Below are 24,280 nucleotides of genomic sequence, written 5' to 3'. Positions count from 1 at the left end.
TAATCCAGCTATGGTATCTGCAGCACCTCCAGGCACCTGTCTTGTTCTCATAATACAAAATCAACAATACCATGGTAGGGCTAGAGGGGATGTCTGAAGGTGATGAGAACTTCGAAAGGAATGCCAGAATGAAACTTAGCTGGTGCTTGGATATTTTTTTTTTCTTCTTCTTTTTTTTCTGTTATTGTTTTCTTATTTATCTAACCATTCTTTTACCAGGAAATATCAGGGACAAATGAGTTTTTTTTTTCACCAAGGCATCCAGACCAAATAATACTAAATGATCTTAGCAAAAAATTAACTAAAACAAAAACATTTAAACACTATAATTCTAAACATGGCCTTCAGCTACATACACGCCAAGCTACAATAGTTGCAATGCAGTAAATGAATGTGAGATATACACTGACAAAGTAAAAAGTTGATTTTTGCCAGGGTAAGGACAAAGCTCTATTAAATGTTTTGAAACTGCAGTCTTGAAATGATCAATTATCAACAGAGAGATGCATGGTTCTGTTTTGTTTGTGTTTCATTTTTTTGGTTTGTTGCGATGTTTTCTGCTTTTTGTTGTTGCTGTTTTTTGGTTGTTGTTTTTTCTAAATGAAATTTAACCATTCACTGTTGGACTTGATTGCCCAGTTTTCCCAGTAGTGGAAATGCCATACCTTTCAACAGGGAAAGTGGACAGTATCCTCCTGGATTAATTTTGTTTATCAGTTTCACAAAGATGGAAAAATCCAAACAGTGGTGCACACAGTCTTGTGAGCACAAATGTTAGTTTCTTTTACACTGGATAAAAAATTCTGGCCCTCCATTCCAAATAGAAGCTTCACTACAGTGCAATTCCTGGATTTGCAATATTCAACACAAATCTTTTTTTAGTATAATACCATTCTGGAGAGGTGCTTGAAAACTGGCTGGAGGGCTGGGCCCAGAGAATGGTGGTGAAAGGAGTCAAATCCAGCTGGGGATCGGTTATGAGTGGTGTTCCCCAGGGGTCAGAACTAGGGAACTGCATTCTTCAATATATTAACTGCCGACCTGGATGAGGGCATTGAAAGCACCCTCATGAAGTTTGCAGATGATACAAAGTTGGCTGGAAGTGTTGATCTGCCTGAGGGTAGCGAGGCCCTAAGAGGGATCTGGACAGGCTGTAATGCTGGGCTGAAGCCATTGGGATGAGGTTCGACAAAGCCAAATGCTGGGTCCTGCACTTTGGCCACAGCAACCCCAGGCAACCCTACAGGCATGGGCAGAGTGGCTGGAAGACTGCGTAGAAGAAGTGGACCTGGACATATTGGTTGATGCTTGGCTGAGCATGAGCCAGCAGTGTGCCCAGGTGGCCAAGAAAGCCAATGGCATCTTGGCTTGTATCAGAAACAGTACTGCCAGCAGGAGCAGGGAAGTTACTGTTTCTCTGTATTCAGCAGCACTGCACCTCAAGTACTGTGTTTGGTTTTGGAGCCCTCAATACAAGAAAGATGTTGATGCCCTGGAATATGTCCAGAGAAGGGCAGTGAAGCTGACGAGAGGTCTGTAGCACAAGTCTTATGGAGAGCGGCTGAAGGAGCTGGGATTGTTCTGTCTGGAGAAGAGGAGGCTCAGGGGAGACCTCATTGCTCTCCATAACTACCTGAAGGGAGGTTGTAGTGAGCTGGGGGTCGGCCTCTTCTCTCGTATCATTAGTGATAGGACCAGAGGAAATGGCTTCAAGCTGCACCGGGTGAGATTTAGGTTGGTCATTATGAAATACTACTTCTCTGAAAGTGTGGTCAGGTGCTGGAATGGTCTGACAAGAGAGGTGGTGAAGTCACCAATCATTGAGGTCTTCAAGGAACATTTGGACGTTGTGTTGAGGGATGTGGTTTAATGAGAACTATTGGTGATAGGTTGTCTGGATGATCTTGTAGGTCTTTTCCAACCTTGGTGATTCTGTGGTTCTGTGATTCTACAGCAGGGAACACATACATAGTAAACAATCACCTATACCTGATTTTCCAGCTTACTGCACTATTGTATAATGGTGGCAGAGCTCTCCACACTGTTTTTCTGCCCATCAGAGTGTACTGAAGTATGAAATCACAACTCCTCATAAGGAATCTCTTGCCTGTTGGGCACGCTTCTGGTGCACAGCAGAATGGGCTCAATGTAACAAGCCCAGGATCTGTTTTCATATACTTTTACAGAAAGCACAGTGGAAGCCAGAGAAATAGACAGAAAAAAAATCAACAGCCTTCACCCTAGACTATTTATTGTTTTAAAATTCCAACAATATGCCTTCCACAAAAATAAACTTGTGATATTACTAATCTGTTAATCTGCCTCTATCTCATATCAAGCTATGGATAAAACATAAAGCAAACGACAAGCAATTTCACCTCCTCAGTAGACAAACACTGTTTATCTTACCATGTACGTTTTGAAAACAGAGGTTTTGGCACAGAAAACTCAATGCACAGCAGGTTAAATAAAGCTTTATAAGAAAATACCAAGTAGTCCACCATTAAGACAAAAGAGAGAGGATCTGGATAAAGTGTACTTCAGCTGCTAGTGTTGATTCTGAGACCAACTCACAGAGGCTCTATAGTCAGTTATTACTGTCTCACTCTGATGATGACCAGTAAAATACAAAAATCTGAAATGCTAGTTTCCTGAAATCCAGAAATTATGTAATTTTGGCATTTGAAATCTCTTTCTTTGAGTAAGGGATGTGTGAATTCACCATAGATGTTTTTGCAAACCCCCTGACACCACCATTTTGACTAAAATTATTGATTTCTAATCATGATTGAGAGATGATATAAAAGTGAGAGAATCGAGACAACATGGAGGGAGAAAAAAAACACCTTTAGAATGCAATCAATGCACAGTGAAATGCATATAAAAGGAATATATAGTAAAATATGAGGACAGAGGGAATGAGAGCAATTTCTGTGAGCTTAAAACTGGAGACATCTATGTTATCCACATATGACTGAGTCAGCATATGGCCACTGATTAAATTCCTAAAATAACATCAACAACACTGTACTTGTTCCCTCCACCATCGTTATGACAAACAGTCTTGGCATGAGCCATGACTGTGAAGTCCACCCTCAACCTGACCTGGCTTAAGCAAAGCTACAGTACACCTTGCAGGCACTTGAAATACTTTTTCTTCACCTTATTTCCAAAATCTGCTGCCTGAACATGTGCATCTGCAACAAAAAGGCAGCTGCAAGCTTCTCAGTTTCGTAGGCAACACTGAACTTTGCCACCCCATGGGTTAAGTAAGAATCAGGGCAGAGATACCCTGAGGCACTGGCTGGGACACGCGAACACCAGCAGCTGGAATGCATGGCTACCCATAAGCAGGCCAGGCAACTCGCTCTCTTGTACAGACCTATGTTGTTTAGCAAGGGCAGGGAGCAACTCGTCACTACTGTGAAATTACTGCCTCCATGAGTCTGCTCACCTTGAACAATGTTACTTGAGCCTAAAGAAATCTCACTGTATAGCTGCCCTTTTTAAGAAGTAAAGCACAGAGTCCTGACAGTTAAATGTGCTTTGTATCAACTTTACTGTAACACCATCTCAGAGCAAAAAGCCTCCAAGGCCTATCTGAGACCTCTAAATACAAGAAAAACCCTTCCAGCCACAGCTAGCAGAATGGGAGGAGAAGGGGAACAGCATGTCTTGCAGGCAGGTGGCACAGTCTCCAAGCAAGACACAGCTGTAAGCTATAGTAAAATGCAGTTATGCTCCTCATCACCTCCACGAGGTTCTGCCAGGACAGGGAGTGAGTGGCACTGCTCTGCAGGGCTGCAGCTGCCTGGCTGCAACACACAGTCTTGAAGAAGCAGCCCTTAGCATAGAGTTGACCCAAAGGTAAAGCACTTTCCATGTAGGTTAGAGCATAGTGACCAGCTGCAATGGCCAAGAAGCTGTCCAAATGTTATCAGCTGGTGTACCGTACTGGGCATGTAGAGATTGGAAACCATAGGCGGCTCATTTCACTTCCTGCCAGACATTTATTTTGCAATACAGTAAGTGAAGACAAGACTTTGCGTTGCAAATACCCAGTTTCATGAATCTGAGAACTCAAAAACAATTTGTTGACTTTTTTTTTTTTTTAATAAGCTGGTTTGGGCTAATTACTTGCATGAAAGCAAAAAGCATGATGGTTAAATCATGTTACTTTAGAATAGCCATAAGACACTCTGTCTTATGATCAGAGCAGGGGAGCTGCTGCAAAGGGGTTTTCACCAGCTTGAGGTGATCCACACCAAGCAGTAGAGCTGGGCATGCAGCGACAACAAAACACAGGCAGGCTGATAATTGGAAAGCTTATCCTGGTATAAAAATTGCTCACAAAATTCAAAATGGGAAACTGAATTGCCCATAGTTTAAGAGAGTCTCACTACTACCATACATGCTTGGGTTTTGATGTGGTACTGACTTAGAGGAAACCACTGCCCTAAACTCGTTTCATAGATGACTACACAAAGGGGAGATTATCATCATTTCATTTGATGTTGGTAATTAAAGGTTTTGAAAAATAAATGAAAGACAACCCTTTCTTACAGTTTGGAGACTAAGGAAAAGCATATATAGTTTTAAAACATATATATTTAAAACGGGAAGATTTCATATCCTAAGCTTTTATTTAATGTATAATTTACGTAGATATACTGTACTGTGGGTTGTTTGGTGTAACTAATGTTGGGGCAGAAAACTTTTAAAATGTAATAAAAAAAAAACAACACAAAAAAACCCCAAAAATGAGGTGAATACCATGTGCAAAACCCACAGTCCACACTGTCTTAACCCTTTGCTCCTGTACCCATCTGCCTGTAATTTATTCTAACACTATCAATTTTTACCTGTAATGGGCCAGCAAGTTTTGCAAGTTTTTTTTAATACCAGTTAACACAAACACATCTGACGAATGGATGAGAGACAGAGACATGCTTACAAGAAAGGGGTTTCACGTGAAATGAAAAAGTAACATTCTCTGTTTTTCCATAAATTGTATATGTTTTAAGTAACTATTATGTGCATTTATTTATTATAAAATTGGCATTTTTGTTTTTAATTTCTTTGCTTTGATTATTATTGCTGTCTCTGAACGTCCACAGGCACTGCATTTCTTTAACTGACTGGCTATTTCTGAAATAGTACCACTATCAGGTAGATCAGATTATTGGCAAGAGCTTTGGCACCAAAGAGACTCAACAAATAAATTTCATCATGCTGACCCTGTCCTAAACAGCAACTTTATGTGGATAACCTCATGGGAATGGAAGTTGAGAAAGAGCTATTTCAAGGCCGCCAATAACTTAATCTCTGTTTAGTTCAGAATGCAAAGCCATTTTTGTTTCCTTTGCTCAGAGTGCTAAAGAGTTTTTGGGATACTGTAATCCTCTTAAGGTGGGGAGGGCAGCGTGGGGGGCAGGGGTTTGTGGGAGGGAGAGGAGATCCCACTCAAATTATGCCCCATTAAAAAAAATGAAAAATAAATAAAAAGCCAAGTTTTTCATCTTGGAAATTCTCAGCCTCAGTTATGTGAGTGCAAAAAGTAACTTTTATTTGAAGAACTAACACTCACTTCTTTGTTAAGAAAACTTAGGGCACCACCCAGCAGACATGAAGGCTCCTATGTTATCAGCAAACTATTTCCTGGGTATATGTTCACCCTTTCCATGCAGCTTGCTTATTTTTTCAACCCCCCCCCAATCGACTCTCCCCCCCCCCCCAAGCCCCCCCTCCAAAAAAAAGAAAGAAAAGAAGAAGAAGAAGGAAAAAAAAAAGCAGTGCAAGCAAACTCTGTAACACCGCTGAATGATCTATGCAACAACTACGATATTGATGTAATGGAAATTTCAGAGGTGTCCAACTTTGCAGAGGCAGAACTGGAGGGGTGCCAAGGGGAACCTTAATGCAGCACCGCCTGCTCTGCCCAAGGTGACCAGGCTCTGCCATTCGTCATCGCCAGGGAACAGCCTGTGAAAGACAGAGGCAATGTGCTCAGCCCTGCAAAATAGAGCAGGGTGGAAGAACGCAAGCTCCTGGCCCCAGGTTAATGGTTAACCTAACCCCTTAGCCACAAACGTGTGGGTAAGCAGTACAAATTTAGCAGCAATCTCTGCGGAGGAATGAGCTTAAACGATTATGTTCTCTGCCCGTCTGCCTTTCCTCTCAGTTTTGGAAGACACTGGTGAAAACTGCTGGATGGGACTGGGGGGAAGGCAGGGCTCCCAAAGGTATGAGGACCCTACAGAAGAGCAGAAAACTGAGAGTGTGGGAGGAGAGTCAGGCAGGGCTGCACTACAAGGATGCCCAAGTAGATCCCTGTGGCTCATCTCACAGCACCTCACACTTCTCACCCCACTGTAAGGCACAGGGAGATACTGGAGAGATGGGGAAGGCAAGAGGGAGGTACAGGGTGAGCTGTGGGCTGTGCAAAGGGAAGCAGAGGCACTGCAGGCCAGGGAGGGCCAAGGGGGACCCCCACAGCCCTGTCTGAGAGCTGAGAGTCTGAGATATTCCCCTGCTTGCCATAAACTCCTGCACGTGAACCTCCTTATTCCCTGGGAAAGACGGATAGAAATGCCACACATGCTGTCAGTAAAGCACCAAGGTCCCCTCTAGCAGCCTTAGGCTGAGCCCAGCAGCGTGATAGAGCTGGGTGCTGAGGGGTCAGGCTGAGCCTGGTGGTGTGACAGTGGCATGCCTCTCCTAGGGGCCGAGCTACTGGTGTGACAGAGCTGGGCCTCACCAAGGAGCCAGGCTGAACCTGGTGCTTTGATGGAGCTGGACTTTGCTGAGGGGTCAGGCTCAGCCTGGCAGTGTGATGGGCTGTGGGTAGCATAGCTCCATGCAGCACTACCAGAGATAGCCATACAAAAACTAGGCAGTGCACAACTTCTTCAGCCATGCTACTTTGACACTTAATTTTTATGTTATTTTTTTTTGAGAAAGATGAAGATGATCTTTGTTTCCCTACTACTCTAGCTAAACGTTCAGTAGAAATTTGGACTCCATTTAAAATACAATGCAGCTTTTCATGAAGCCGTCCTTGGAAATCAGCCATACCGATGTTGCAGTACACATATGTCAAGATGTAGTACAGTTTGTAAGGTATGTTAGTTTCTAAAGAATTGGAAGGAGAGATGAAGTTACCTTATGAGAGGAAGCTTTTTTTTTTAACTACAGAGTCTATGGATTTTACAGATTTTACTAGCAGCAGCCAGTTTCCATTTCCATTTCCATTTCATCAAGCCAGCGCTTTAAACACACCTTTTCATTTCACAGCCATGTTTTGTCCTTGAGAAACTCAGGTGTCCATGGCTAGTTGTAGCCAAACCTTTAGCCGCCAGCCTATTCAGATGCACCAAAAACAAAGGGCTGTTGTGATGGGATAAATGCTTCCCTCTTGGGCCTGCATTTGCAGTTTCACTCTGTCTCAGTTCATTGCCCTAGTAAGGTATCTAGCAGCCGATGAACAGAGTCTAAAATTTAAGAGAGCTTGCAAACGCCAAGTTAGCTTTACTTGCACACTTAGCGAAAGAAGAGCCTAGGCATTTCGCCACTGTAAAGTGAAGTAGCAGAACAAAACAAAACCAGAGTTTTAAAGTTTATCTGCTGGAAACCTCAACACTGCCTTTGCATTTCAGGGCTTTTTTAAGCTGTCCTTGTCAGGCTAGAGAGATCTCCATATAGTTCAAGAAAATACCCCCTGAAGTTTGATCTCATAAGACCCTGAGATATAAGAAGGCCGCAGATCTCAGGTTTTAAAGAAACAACAACATCAAAGACTAAACAAGTGAAAGAACAGAAGACTGGGATCAGAAGATGAGCTCTGGCATAAAACTGCAGTAGCTTACATTTTTTAAATATCAGGAAAAACCTTCAGTTGCAAGAGTTATTTTCAAGGCTTTTTTTATAGCCCTTCAGCCTGAGAGAGCTTTTTTTTCCACCTGCTTTCACTAGGCAGTGACTTTTCCCCTCAACTGTTTACTTTTTCAGTAGGTCTTCAGTAAAATGTCAGCAAAAAAAAATAAATTGCCATTTGGTATCTGTACAAGATAACACAGGCATAAAAGAGAATACTGAAATCCAGCACCTCCCAGTAAAAACCTACTGTACTATCAACACCTGATAAACTTCCTTTTCTCTGTTAGAAACCTGATCTTGTAAATACAGTTATTAGGATAGTGGTAAGGGAGTACCTATCCAGCATGGTTGGGTAAATTATCAGCAAGTCTTCCACTCAGAGGGCTGAAGTTTCTTGGAAAGCAGATACCTGCCCCAACTCTGTAGTCGTACCTTTAATAAGCTTTTCTCTGGACCTCTGCATGAAGTAGGGGAGGTTGCCAGAGTCTTCCAAGAGGTGCTGGGCAGGTAGCAGCGACGAGGTCCATTCAGGGCCTTCACCCTGAGCAAAGCAGTTTGAAAGAATTCACCTTCACTTAGCTTTCTCAGCACATCGCATACTTCATAAACACATTATATACACATACAGCATTCAGTTTGTCTTTTCAGTTTGGAAATAAGTTATCATCAAAACCACATTTCAGAGTCTAAGCTTTTGAGGTGAATGGGTTGTTACGTATAAATTGTGAATATGATTTAAAGAATAATTTAAGGAACCACTAGGTAAAATTCGAGCATTCATGTTGTGTGGGAAAACAACATGCTGTTTTGCTGTTTTTTTTGCAGTGGGTGGTTGTATTTTAGTTAACCATTCAAGTAAGTCTTGTTCACCACCCTGTTTTTTGGTTTGTTTGTTGGTTTGTTTTTCTGACTGAACCTGCAAATCCTGCAAAAAGAAAGGAACAGCTCTTGGGGCTAACCTTGGCAATCCAACTCAGCTCATGCAGCCCTTGTTTGTGTAAGTATGTTAATCTCAAAAATGTATATCAATAGCACCTCACAAGTATGAGAAAAGCACTGAACTAAAATCCAGCAATATAGTAAACAGCTACAACAACAAAGGCTGTTGGAAATTCATTGAGGAAAGAATTATCTTCAAAAGACTAGTTTTAAAAAAATCTACTGTAATCACATGAATAATCACACTGAGGTCACAGGAACCACCTGCATCAGTAAGAAAAGCAGGATTTGGTCCTGAAGGACTCAACTAAACTCTAAGCTGTCGACCTAAATTCCGCATGTAATTCAAGTTGGGCACTAACACTGTGTTGTTTCAATAGAGGCTGTTTCACATTGCAGAAATGTCTGGACCACAACAATGTCACTTGTAGACAACTTCTGCTTTTTATATTCTTTAGAACTTTTCAGGAGGAAAGTGCTTTTAAAAACTTTTAGAATTGTTTTTATAAGCTTTAAATTGCATTGAGGTCTCACTAACAGAATTTGGTGATACATATCTTGAATATGATAAATGACCACCAGAAAATTAAGTCTACTGCTACAAGCACAGCCAAGCATGATGGGATGTAAGATCATGAACCATAACATCCACATTCAATCCTCCAAACTATGTTCTGAAATACAAAATAACTCCAAAAATATCTTCATCATACAGAAATGTATACATAGATCAGAATTTAAAGTGTGGGAGTTAATCTATTCAAAGCCTGGAAGTAATATACCTGTTTCACAATTAACTTAAAAATGTCCCTTAGAGTTTCCCCTGGCCTCTTCTGCTTATATAGACATTCCAGTACCTTTTCTACCTTCTGAGCATGTTCCTTACATAGTATGATTACATCTAGTTTGCTTTTATCAGTGTTTCTCTAAAGAGCATCATGAGTAAATGAGAAAGATCATACATTCTAATCAGCTTTAATTCCAATTCAATGAGTGTAATAACACTCACTGACAGAGGACAAATGTTTATAAATACTTATCAAACCCCTGTATGAGTTGCACATCTTTACCAGCTATGTTGGGGAGATCCCCCAAAATCTAGCAAGGGTGGTGGAGACAGTTTTGAGTACTGGCCTTTTTCTTTCTTTCCCCAAGACTGGAGGGAAATCCTGGCTCAGGCTTGTTGCAAGATTAGGAAACTCTTAAACTGGACATATGTAAATCCATAGGGCTGTAAGATCTACAAATGCTAAAGTTCATGAAGACTGCAAGAGAGTAAATGTCACCAAGAAGAAAGATCCAAGGAACTATGTGCCAAGCAGCTTCAACTTCACACCCTGGAAAAGTGGTGGATAAAATCCCAGAAAGTACTTCCAAGCACATGGAAGACAAGGTGATTGGGAATAGTCAGCACGGATTTATGAAGGGGAAATCATGTCTGATCAAACACAATGCCTTTCATAATGAGGCAACAGCTCTGGTGGATGAGGGAACACTAGTGGATGTTGTCCATGTGGACTTCAGTAAAGTATTTGACAGCCTCCCATAACAAAGCTGACAAAGTTCAGGTTAGATAAGGAGACACTGAGGTGGACTAAAATCTGGCTGAATTGCCAGACCAAGGGTCGTGACCAGGGGCACAAAGTCCACTTGGAGTCAAGTCCCTAACAATGTGCTCCATGGATCAATACTGGGATCAACACTGTTCAAAATCTGCATTAATGACCTGGAATCTGGGACAGAGTGCATCCTCACCAAGTCCACAGATGGTATGAACCCAGGAAGAGCTTGTGCTACCTTTCAGACGAACCTAAATAAGATGGACAAATGAACTGATAGGAATCATGTTTACCACGGGAAAATGTGAAGTCCTGCATCTGGAGAATAAATCCATGTACCTGTATGGGCTGGGGGAGAGCCAGCTGGAAAGTAGTTGCTGAGATGGACCTGGTGGTCTGTCCGTGTAGGGTTGCAGCAAAGAAAGAGCATCCTGGGCTAGGCATGAAAAAGATTTGCCAGCAAATTGAGGAAGGTGATCCCTTCCCTCTGAGCAGCAGTGGGGAGGCCATACCTGGAGTGCTGGGCCCAGTCCTGGGCTCCCCAGCGCAGGTGTGATATGTAGGTGTGAGAGAGGGATAGATAAGGGGCTGGAGTGCATACGAGAAGGGGGATAAAGAGCTGGGACTGTGCAGCCTGGAGAAGAGGAGGTTCTGGGGATATTTTATCAATTTCTGTTGAAATTCCCTCCCTGAAAGGACAGTGCAGAGGATGGAGCACCTCTTTTCAGTGGTGCCCAGTGACTGGACAAGTGGCACTGGGAACAAACTGGAAAATCTGTCACTTTAATATACCAAGTACTAGAACTACTAACTTATTGGACCCGTGGTTGCCTTTTTCTCCATTTTTCCTTCAACAAATGTTACCTTTTTCAAAATCCTTCTTAGAAATCTGACAGTTTTGTGGTACAGAACTGTGGATTCTTACTTACACTAAGTTACTCAGTACTGTGAAGGCAATGCAGCTACATCCAGCATATTCATGCATTCAAGCATTGCTATTTAGAAGAAACTGGCTCTCATTTCTCCATGAAAAGATGAATTCAAAATGACCCCACAGGTGAGCAGTGCTGAAAACTAACCAGTAAAATGAACAAGGAGACTGCTTTTATAGCTGGATTTCTTCAGGCAGCTTTTTAAGAGATCCCAGAGGCAAAGAAACAGAATAATATATATGCAGCCAGAAGCAGATAATGTGCATCTACTGATAAACCAACATTGCAAGACAAGAATTTAAAACTTCCTTCGAAATATCAAGTAGTTAAAAGCCCCTAGAAAGAGCTAAAAATTCCTAATTGTAAAGGTCATAGGAATGACTTACTAACTCTCGCTTTTCAGCAATCTTCTTTATAAGGTATCAGTTCTGAGGCATGCTATGCCCAAGAACTAATATGCTAAACATTTGCAGTGTTTCCTGAATTTTTTACATACCAAACCATCCGCTATTACTAGATGAAGTATACAACATATTTTACACATTTTGTCTTTTGATACTCGTTCATCTGAAAACAGGACAAATTTTAGTTCTGATTTTTTTTATTATTATATCTGTTTTTATATACTTAGGAAAAATAATTGAAAAAATTACAAAAACAAAAGAAAGCAAACCTCTGGCAAACAAAAGCAGTCATGACACACATACTTTAATATCACAGTACAGATTGTGATGTAAAATCTTCTGCAAACCATAGACAAGAATACTATCAAGTGTAGCCAGTAACAAAAAAGTATTTTCTTAAAAGGAAAAGATGATAACGTGAATGATGTCATATGGCTCTGGTCTTCTGGAGCAAATAAAGCCAGGCAAGAAAATCAGTGCAGTGTTTCTACAGCAGGTGGTAAGCAGGATGCAGCCATCTGCATTTACGGTCAGGTGTGGGTTTACAATACTGTGGAGTCCTCAGTACAGGAGAGACGTAGATCTGTTGGAGCATGTCCAAAGGAGGGCCACAAAAATGACCCAAGGGATGGAACACCTCCCCTGTGAGGACAGGCTGGGACAGCTGGGGCTGTTCAGCCTGGAGAAGAGAAAGCTCTGGAGAGACTGATAGCAGCCTGTCAGCGTCTAAAGGGGGCTTGTAAGAAGAAAGGGGACAGACTTTCTAGCAGGGCCTGTGGTGATAGGTGAAGAGGAAATGGTTTCAAAGTAAAAGAGGGGAGATTTAGATGAGATATAAGGGAAGACTTTTTTTACAGAAAGGGTGGTGAGCTGCTAGAATGGGTTGCCCACAGAAGAGGTAGAAGCCCCATCATGGGAGACATTCAAAGTCAGGCAACCTAATTAACTGTGGATGCTTCTGTTCATTGCAGGGGAGTTGGACTAGATGGCCTTTAAGGATGCCTTCTAACAGTTTCATGATTCTGTGATTCTATGAAATGCAGTCATCAGTTTCAATTTGATACATGTGTTTTCCCTAATCTGTTTTAGAAATATGTAATAATAAACATGTGAGGCAAAAAAAAAAGTGTTTTGATGCATTTGGCTACAGTATCGATGCTGGAATCCCTTCATAGAGACAGCTGTATCTGCAGCAACCAGATCTACTGTTTTGTTACCTCTTGCAAGGACAGCATGGCTAGTCATGGCAAAGTTAATGTTCCTTTTCCTCCTAACAGTCCTTATAAACTGACATATCTCCATACCCAAAAATACTACCTGCGCTCCCATAGCTACAAAGAGGAGCCTGGGACAGATCCACCTTGGAATAGCCCTCCTGAGACTTTGGGGAGATAGCAGAGAGCTGAATGAGAGCCCAGAGCACAGGGGTGTTGGCTGGTCTGCATGTTTGTGGTGGTGCACAAGTACACCCACACTCTCTCTGCAAGATGGAAAACTTTAGAAGTTGTTTCCTCACCTCCCCCCCCCCCCCCCCACTGTGGAATAGAACAGAAAATGTATTTGCTAAGCTCTCAATGTTACTACTGCAATGGATAAAGCCAATAGAACTAAACCTTCCTTACAGCTAACACAGTTTTTACTGGAAAGTATGATTGGTACAAATGGCTCTTCTATGACTCCAGTGCAATCTGTGGTACTACATTCCTAAGTGAGGACACTTTTTGCAAGCAGTGGAAAGAAGAATGGGGCCCAATGTGTATATTGTGTATGTGCAGCCAGAACTATGTAACAATTGTGATCTGCAAACAAAAGTAATCAATTACCATTATCCCAAAATGAGTGACTGGTGATGAAGTTAATACAAAATCACTCCTACTTCACTGAATATTCTTTATTTTGTAAAGAACTGCACTGACTTTCTTCCCAGTTTGCCTGAAGAAAGAATTTAAATAGTAACTCCTCATTGCTCACTGCTGCTATTACATCAGAAAATGTATGCTTTCCCTGTTTATATGGTTCAGCAGACAGAAATACTGAAAAAACTCCATTCAAGGAGCAATCTTGTGTCGGCAGGAAAATTGACAAGATGACCTAACTGGTCTTTTCCATCTCTAATTTCCATGAGTCTACTACTCCCATGGGGAAAAATAACTTGTCATCAAACTTGTTATAGAAGAATATATCACAGTAAAAATAGTTAGAGAAAACAGCCCACCAACAACTTGATCTAAGATATGAATATATTCATTCTTGACAGCTGCTTAATGCTAACTGAGAAAAACATATTCAGTACAATGGTCAAAAAATCTCGGATAGGAGTGGAAACCACATGAGCAAGAAATTGCCAAATTCAGAGGAAGTTTAAGAGGTTCCATCAGGCCTCTATTTGCCTACACAATGCAATTTTTTTTTTTTTTTTGCCTTCTTGAAAAGTAGATACATTTTGTAGAAACGTGAAAGTTAAAGAATAAAGAAACAATTGTTTGCACTTCTCAGATTCAACATCTCTTTTAGTTCAGGGACAGCATCCCATCACAACTCTGTCTTTTCCTCTATTCGTACCAATTTTAAAAGGCAAAGCAACCAAACGGCAGAATATACCTGAAATATCATCTTTGTCTCAAACATTTAATCAGGAACCTGCATTCAGCAATTCAAAAGGCCCAAAAAAGGTCTTCCAGAGCTGGGAACTGCCACTAACATCACTGTCACCAGTAGTTACATTCAGTATTTTGTTTAATTTCTGACATGAGGAGAGCAAACAATGAATGCATACCTGAGAATGCACTGAGAACACTTACCTACTTCGACTCTATCAGTGAAAAATCTTCCTTCACTTAAGCCATATTAAACACTAGAAAACTGTAAGTTTTTACTATTTGGCTCAAAATAACATGTTTTTGTCTCATTCTCAAATTCCTACTACAAATGGCTGGAATAGGAGCAGAAGTCTTAAAATAGTTACAGTACTCAAAATATAAAAGACTTACAATTACCTGAGCTATTGCACATTTATGATATAAAAAGAAAGTTTCTAAATGATAATACTGAAAAAAAGTAGTGCTAAGTTCTCTTGCACATTTCTACATGGGTGTAATGGCCCCAAACTCTCCATCTGTGAGGAAGAAGAAAAAGCCTGGAGCCCTGAGATACTGTATTTTGAAACTTAATCTGTGCCTCTTCATGTTTTAGGAAAACCTGGAAACAGATCTACTCAAGTCTAGAACCACATCTGATTTATGGAGCACAGGACTGCATCTTATACCACCTACTGTGGCAACAAGCCTTGGACATCATTGCTAGTGAAATGCAATTCCTTTTGACTAAAAAATGTCTTCAGGGCAGCACATGTTGGCCATTCTTATTGTTTATTCAATTTGTACCTTTCTATATTCTTACCTTCACCACCTTTATTCTCCTTCTATTCCAGATCTGGATCACTTTTTCTGCATGTCAGCAAAAGTATTGGTGCCTGTCTCACTCCAGCCTAATTATGAACTTGATTGTCAGTTATAATCTCAACTCTAATCAAGTTTTTTTCTCCAAGAGAAAATAAGCTCTGATTTTCTATAATGCAACTATTGATACATGCAGGCTACCTCATCCTGTGGACTTGTGAAGTCCTGTTATGGCAGTAAGTTCCTGCATTTAAGGGGTGCTCTGAAAGTAATCAGTGGCAGATGTTGGTCGTAAGGCAGTAGAGGCTGAAACCTTCTTGCAAATATTCCATTACATTTTGTTTCCATGTGACAGATGGCAACAGAGGGGCAGTCTGACAAAATGACATCTGGCGTGGAAGTGTATGAAGCAAAGGTGTGGAACTGAATTCCTCCATGTGGAAAAAATGGCACCCACTGACATTCATCAACACTTGCTGAAGGTTTATGGAGACCAAACAGTAAATGTAGGCACAGTGAGGCAGTGGGTGGTGATTTTCAGCAGCATCAAGAGTGACACTGGATCACTTCTGTTGGTGCAGATTTCTCTGAGTGTGGCATGCAGGCTCTTGTTCAGAGATGGCAGCTTTGTAGCTGAGTATCTACTCTACCAAAGAGTTATGTTGTGCTTTGTATCTGTTGTAGTTTCCAGTTTCCATGGAAATAAATGGAAGGCATGACTTTCAGAGCCACCTACTTCTTTTTTCTGGTTCAGGTCTTGTGTGTGTGTGTGTGTGCACGTGTGTTTGTCTGAATTGGTTTGCTTGGTTTGCTTTTTAGCATCTTAAAGCATGCATCTGGATTCCACCCAACTGAATACATGCACAAGATAATGAAATATGATACTGTCTGCTAATGTGATTCATTTCGCATAAATGGTTATTGGAGAGCCATATTTCATGACTATGAGATCCTATCTGTGTTTATCCCATAACTGGAGGATTACCATAGCAGTATATCAAAGATAAAGTAGTCATGAGCTGCTTATAAAAAGATACGCTGGTTACAGAAATCTATTATGGAAGCTGTAAAATATTCCATTATGTACCTGACAGGTAAATTTCTTGGTTTTCATCTGTGTATGATTACAGTGACTAACACGTCAAGTCAAATTTAAGTTCACAGTGATATATGAGCATGGTCAGAAGCACCAACATAGCTCATAACTGTGAGATGATGTGAAATGGACCCTTCATAACTACTTCAATACAGTTCACATGCATGCACTCAGAATTAAAATTTGGCCTATAACGTATGCATTAAGATTTCAGAGGAGTTATTATGTGTGGGATTTGTTTAACTGTTTGTTCTGTAAAAAATCCCTTTTGTTTTTACACATACGGTAATTACTGCAGAAGTATATCCCCATGAAAAGGTAATCGTCTTGGGTATTACACTATTATTTTTGGCATTTATTTTTGTTTCAAAGTGAATTATAGAGCAAGCATTCCACATTTTTTCCTGCCCAAATCAGTCATGTCTGTTGCACTTATGTATGATCCAAAACTATGGATGGAGGGAGAGTGGAGGAGAAGGAGAGGAGGGCAGAGCTGAGGGTTTTTTGTTGTTGTTGTTATTTTGATTGTTGCTGGGTTTTGGGTTTTTTTTTTTGTTTGTTTGGTTGGTTTTTTACAGAATCCCAGAATAGTAGGGCTTGGAAAGCACATCTGGAGACCATCTAGTTCAACGTCTCTGATAAAACAGGTTCCCTAGAGCATGTTGCACAGGAAAGCGTCCAGACAAGTTTTGGATATCTTCAGAGAAAGGGACTCCCTGGGCAGCCTGTTCCAATCCTCTGTCACCCTCAAAGTAAAAAACTTTTTTCTCATGTTCAGATGGAACTTCCTATGTCCCAGTTTATGCCTACTGCCCCCTGTTCTGTCACTGAGCACCACCAAAAACATCCTGGCCCCATCCACTGAAATCATACAGTGGGTTGGAATGGATCTTTAAGATCATCTATTTCCAATCCCCCTGCTACAGGCGGGGACACCTCTCACTAGACCAGCTTGCTCAAAGTCCCATTCCAGTGCTTTGAGTGCTTCCAGGGAGGGAGCATCCACAGCCTCTCTGGGCAACCTGTTTCAGAGTCTCACCACCTTCACAGTAAAGAATTTCTTCCTAATATCTAGTCTAAATCTACCCTCTTCCAGTTTAAAGCCATTTCCCCTCACCCTGTCACTACATGCCCTTATAAAAATCCTGTCTATCAGATATTTATAAGCATAACATCAACTCTGCTCTCACCCCCCCGACCACAGTCTTATTTCCTCCAAGCTGAACAGTTCCAGTTCTCTCAGCCTTTCCTTTTAAAGGAGGTGCTCTATGCTCCTAATCATCTTTGTGGCCTTTCACTGAACTCTCTCTAGAAATTCTCTGCCTTTCTTGAACTGAGGAACCCAGAACTAGACACAGTGACACCAGATGTGGCCTCACCAGGACAAAGTAGAGATGGAGGATCACCTTCCTTGACCTGCTGGCCACGCTCTTGTTAGTGCACTCCAGGATACCATTGGTCTTCTTGGCCATAAGGGCACACTTATTGTTCATGGCCAACCTCTTGTTCACCAGGACTTCACTGTCTCGTAATCACTGCATCCAAGGCTGCTCTCAAGACCCGCACATTCTCAAATAGTGCTTACTTGTCTGTAAGAACAGGGTCCTGCAGCACACCTCTCCTTGTTGGCTCCTCCACCACCTGCATTAGGAAGTTATCCTCCACACATTGCAGTTTGTTTGTTTTTAGAACTAAAACCATCAAAAATTTACCTACATCTACAGATGCAAATAGGTGTTGAATGTTGTTTAAGAAAAGAAGTGTAAAGAAGATAGAGACCAGCTGAGGTCTCTATCCAGGCCTGTAAGTGCACTCACTGTTCCTGAAGGCAAAGGTAAGGACACAATGGTAGATCTTGTTTTCAGAACAGAACCCCTTAAAGAAATGAAGACCCGTTTGGAGGATAGGCAAAGGAGAATATTCACCAAACAGATGAGGAGTCTTCTGTAGTTTCTGGCATTTTTGTGTTAAGCAGAGGATGACCCACACAGTGGCAAAGGCATGTAAAACTATGCCATGTTAAGACAAAAAAAAAATATATATCCTCTTCTTCAGGTAACTCAAGGGTTTTTTTTAATTGGCTGACTCACATTTGCAGTCAGTAGAAAATCTCCAATTAAGTTTGTTAATATGGATTGGTTATCTGTGATCTCATGTCCCCACAGGCGAAATAAATAAGTATATTAATAACAACAGTAACAAATAAAAGCAATGGATGAGGGAATAGGAAAAACAAGTAGTCTTTCTTCTGTAAAACATACAGACAGCTAAGCCTTGCATTGCCTTCAAGAATTAATTTGTGTTTTTAAAGCAATAAGAGATGGAATTCAGTGAATTATGGGACCTGCTAATAAGGCAGATTCACACTCAGATGTGAGTAACACAAGATTTTTGTAATTACAGTATTTTTGAATTAACCACTTGTGAATTACGAGCCTTTATGCCTTCGTTGTTGGGAACTAAATATTAAACTATTCCCCACCAGTTAGTATTCCAGATCTCTATTTTTTCCCACCCTCCCAGAACCTCAATAGGAGTTGGAGAAATCAAGCTATGAAGACACCACTTTTGATATTAATGGAAAAAAAACATTGAGAACAGATTTGCACTGGAAGGGATTTTTTTGGGGTGCCATACTGATCAGATGTCACCGTTTAGTGACTGCCATCAAGTCATAAATCTATCCATGGGAGTCCCACACCACTGACCAAAGCCTGCAGAACATTGCACTGAGAGGTTGTACCTTGTTGCCATGCACTGCTCATGTATTTGTATTCCAATCACAAACTTCAGAGAAAAAGACAGAATACAAGTTCTACCCTCCCTACCAGCAGTAAATCAGCACGTGAATTAGTGATACTCAGAACTACATTCACCTGTCTGTTGATTCCACATGGTGTAACACAGAGTCATTTTTAACAAGGCAATCTCCGACATCATCTGGCTACTTCAAATGCAGAAAATAAAACAAGTGTGCATTTTGCATTCTGTTGATTTCAAGATGGGACAATATACAAAAATGTTGTGGCAGCCTGTCCATGCATGTGTTGGGAGTGGCAGGCCAGCTCTTTTATTTTCTTCTGTTTTCTTCTTGAAACATTACCTTTTGTCCATCGCCAGTATTGTTTCAGGAGTGATTTTAATATGTTAAAGATGGGCCTGCAACAAATGTTCTGCCACTTTTTAATTATTTGCACTGGATTTCAAAGCAGTCGTGATGCAATTTACAAGAAAAGAAAACTTCTGTAACCATTTGAGAAAGTTTTATCTGTTGCATCATAGACATTTGGAGTTTCAGCTGTATGAGATTGTATTCTTTTTCTTCACAAGGAATAGTGAGGAAGAAAAAAAGTAAAAGGTAGATCTGATGGAGTCTCATAATATCAACACTAGAACCAACCAAAACTCAAACAAGAAAATAAAAAGTGAGAAAATTCTAAGGGAAAAGAGGCATGTGAGAGTCTGTATAATTTGTGGAAAAGCGGCTTGTGCCGTGCTGACGGATTTAATCATTGCATAACATAGGTTGATAATATCAGCATAGCTGATTCAAGGCACTAGTTTATCAGCTTATCAGAGACCTAATATGCAATGCTGCCCTTTCCAATGAAGGAAAAAGAGCCAAAAAAACATGTGACTTAAGTCATGCAGAAGTTGAATGCAGAAGTTGCATATAGCATGGCACAATTGAAAAAAGAAGAAGAAATAAATTAGTAAGTAAGTAGAGGACTCTGACCCTCACATCCACTGCTGGCTCTCATTTCTGCTTACTTACTGAAACACCAGAGGGATTTTTTTGGATGCACATGCTAGCTGTGAATTCCCCACTGGCTCCCATGCTTCCTTCCCTGAGAAAATTAAATGACCTTCCCTCCCATTTTGCAAATATTTCCAGCTCCTTCTGTTCTGCTTCACCTTCCATGCTATTGGAGGGGCTGAAACTGCTTCAGAGCACATTTCTTATCTCTGACCCACTTATTTGCAGTATTTGCAATCTCTATCCTCTAGACCACAGTAGGTGGACTTTTTCCTGGTTCACAAGTCAGAGTTTCTTCTGTGACTGAGAAGGTGTGCTGCGTGGACTGCAGTGTTATTACAGAGAAATCCTTAGTACCAAAGATACCAATGGATAGTACAATAACACTGTGGTATATTGAAACTGAAGGCTAGTAATTAAAACCCACAATCTAGCTGGAAGGAAAGTAAGTTTGGAAAATAAAGCTAATGACTGGCTATTAAGAGGCAAAAGCAGAATCTTGGCCAACTGGCCTGAGAAAAAAGCATGGTTGGGAACATAACCCACAGTTTTCATTTATACTAAACACTAACATGACTGCTTCAAGATGTATGAAGGATGTTCTGACAGTGAGCAGTTAAGAAAGACATCAGAGCTCACTAGAGAATGGCCTAACTATTACCATTACATTTGGAATAAGCAGTGGGGGAAAATAAAATTACACTCTACAAGGTGTCAGCTATGGAAGACAGACCACAGTTGAAGCTGGGACATGTAGGGAGGAGAAAGGAACAAGAGGTGAACAGCTTATTTACTGAAATGAAGTCAAATAACCATCAGAGTTCCATCTGGAACTGCACATATATATATATATACATACATATATTTGGTGCAGTTCATAAAACCAAAGACTGAAAGCTTTCTTTCTACTTGCTGACCTGATAACCTGTGGAAACCTAAACACTTCAAAATTGTTGAAGTTTCCCTCTGTCTTCAGATGCAAGAATTCACAAACTGCAAGTGTAAAAGAGTTCTAAATGAATCAAAATAGTTCTTGAAATGACTGTAGTGACTCATGAACATTAGACTGCAGAAGTTTTTGGTTATGATTAACAAATGATGTATGTTTTGTTCATAAAATATGTGCACAAAGTTTTTCATCAACAAATTTTAAAACTGTTTAAAAAAACCACTGAAACCTCTTCTTGATTGACTTGAAGTTGTACCAAAATCCTTAACGCTTAAAAGTGAAAGCAATATATACTAAAAAAAAGGAGAGTGATTAAAATTGCGAGGGCATTGCAGCATTCAAAAAGAGCAGAGAGGGCAGCATCAAAATCTTCTGGAGTACAAAGTAGAACCTTTTAACCATTTTCTGTTTATTTTACTATTAAGAGTTTATTTTATAACTTACGATGTTGACTGAAAAAAAAAAGAAGGAGAAGAAATAAGATTAGTCAATGTTTCACAAAATTCCAGCATTAGTATTTGGCTTGCTGTCCTCTCTTCCACTTCATGGGGCAGCTATGTTCTATGATGTTACAAACAAATATATGCCATTTGACTGAAAATCCTAATAACAAATAAAAGAAATGTATATTGGAATAACAGAATAGCATTCTGCTCTGTTTTCAAGCCAAGCAGCTAAATTCTATATATTCAATATAGTGCTTGTGATAGCAGTATTAAACAATAGTATATTTTATTCTGAGTTATGCTGTATCAAAAGGCCTCTTAAAATACATTTTGCCTTCTTTTGATGATTCTTTTCTTCCAAAGATAATTCAAACCAGCAAGGGCCCACCCAGTCAGAGCAATAAAAGGTCTAGTTCTTGATGAGCAGTATTTGTAAGCACTCACTACTAATATTAATTAATTTGATAATTTATCCTCTTTTTCTATTCATCAGTTGTCTCCATGTGGTTTAAATATTCAGTCTCTATTCAAAACCATTCACATTGGATGCATTTCATTCCTCTGTGGAGGACCAGCAAAAGGCATATGCATCACTTCAATTCTCTGAATCAGATTCAAGTAAGTCTCAAAGCTCTATATTGTCTCTCTGCTCATGAATAAATTTCACCATTTGGCTAGAAGTAGATTCTTACTGAACTGCCTGTTGCAAGTCACTCTCTGTGCTTCTGTTGTTGCTCTGGTGTCCCAGACTGTAGCCCCAAGACTTCAGCCGTGTGGGCTGCTATGGTTATTTTCACACTTAGCCGTGCATGCACAGCACCTCCTGGACCCTAAAAGCCCTGCTTACTAGATTGTTTACAGACCAGTAGTCTGTGCCCCAGGGTGTTTTCCACATGTCCTGCAGACCAGTCAGACCACTGCTTCTGGGACGTTCAGACATCCAAGACAAAAGTCTGAAGTCTTTCAACTTGAACAAGATTTCTGGGTGAAAAAAGGCATTCATGGGTGTCCAGAGAACAGGCTTAAATTTAAACTTGGAGTGGGAGGGACCATCACTGTCTCACATACATATAGTACCAAGCACGAGAGCTCACTTCTGTATTGAATTTCTTTTGTCCTGCTCCACAAACAGGCAAGTAAAAAGTAAGCGGAAAACTCATACAAGTTCACATAATTACAATTTGAATTGAGGTAAGTAATTTCAGATCCAGACTTCACATTTTTTTTCCTTTTTGCAAATATTCTGTCAGTAAACTATTTGCCCTAGACAATATGTACAAAACAATCCCAAAGTGTGAAGTCAATTGCAAATTTTAAGTGAGTAATTCTAGAAATGAAGGAATATTTTTTCCATTATGGCACTGACTGAGATTTTTTTACAGTTCAGTGCTGTGATTAAACCAGATCTGAGGCAAACTCTTTACTCTCTGTAACAAACAAAATTATTAGAAAGCTACTTTGAGGACAGAAGACAAGACAGAAAAGGAGCTTTCATTAAGAGCTCAGACAGCTTCTTCACTCATTATCCAAAATTCATTATGCAGATTAGAAAGGAATGAAAGGTAGCAGTAGGAGGAATGAACGCACACTCTTAGAAGAAATATGCTGTAGTGAAAATTGACAGAAAATGATGCTGCACATCCTTAAAAGTTCATATAAGAGAATCTGTTGCCATGCAAAATTGATATAGGTTAGCCTCATCCCCAAAGAATATTATTGGAAAGTTTTAAAAGATACTGCTCTGAGATGACCATGTCAGAGTAGGAACTAGAATTAAACAAATGCAGGATAGGCAAGGGTATTTCACCCTACCTGCTGTAGGGAACCTGCTTTGGCAGGGGGGTTGGACTCGATGATCTCTGGAGGTCCCTTCCAATCCCTACAATTCTGTGATTCTGTGATACACCTTTGCTCTTTGTCACTGTGCTCCTGCAGACCCTGGGACTCAACAGGGGAGCTCAGGGGTTGTCTCTCAGCACTCCACAAGCATGCTCAGCAAATAGAGCACTGCACACCTCATTTCCCCAGATCTGGGGATGGTTCCCAACAACGTACACCAGCTACACTGCACTCTCAGAATAAAGTGCACTCTCTCAACCAAGAATTATGAGAAACTAACATGGGAATGATGTATCTCATCCGAAAAATGCAGCAAGCATGGTACTGTCTAAATTCTACCCAACACTGCATTCTTCAAGTTTTAAAAATTATTCCTGCAAGCAACAGGACTTTTGTGTGTACAAAAAGAGCACAGCTGAAAACACAGAAAACCCTCCTGTGTAGAGATGATGTTCAAAGAGCGGATTGAGAACAATTGAGAACTGTCAGTTCACCTTTTTTTGTTACAGTAACTATCTCAGCATCTATTACATGTAACTGATGGTCCTTATTGTCAGCTTTGAAGTTTGCTCATCTTTTGTTTCGGTGAAACTTCCCTCACTGAAGCACAGCTCCTAGCCCTGACCAGCGTTTCACTCTAGAAGAATATTTTTTTCCCTTGTAGCACAAAATTCTTAATGATTTATGCCATGAAGCCAGAGGAAAAACTCACACATCCTTTAAAATCCCCATCTTCTCTCAAAAATGCAACAAAAGCCTCTACATGGAATTTCACACAGCAAATTAAATAAATCAATGAACGAGAGTGGACACAGCTCCTCTGGAAGTAATGAAGGTAGCACTGTTTATCCTGAGATTTGGGTTGGCTCCCGCTGTCAGCTATCAGTTGTTAGTTACTGGAGTTGCAATGACAGCATGAATCATAATGCAAAAAACATGTTACATATCAAATGATAAATGAACAAATTTCGAGCCAATTCCTACTGGATCATCCTCTGTAATTCACTCAACAAATCAAAATATCTCTTGACTAGAACAAAATGGCTTGCTTTTGAAATTTCAACTGCTGAAGTGTACAAGGCATTG

Source organism: Tympanuchus pallidicinctus, unplaced genomic scaffold (assembly GCF_026119805.1).
Source record: "Tympanuchus pallidicinctus isolate F22 unplaced genomic scaffold, pur_lepc_1.0 scaffold34, whole genome shotgun sequence".
Lineage (NCBI taxonomy): Eukaryota > Metazoa > Chordata > Aves > Galliformes > Phasianidae > Tympanuchus > Tympanuchus pallidicinctus.
The sequence above is the reverse complement of the archived record's forward strand: the minus strand, read 5'-3'. Positions refer to the sequence as shown.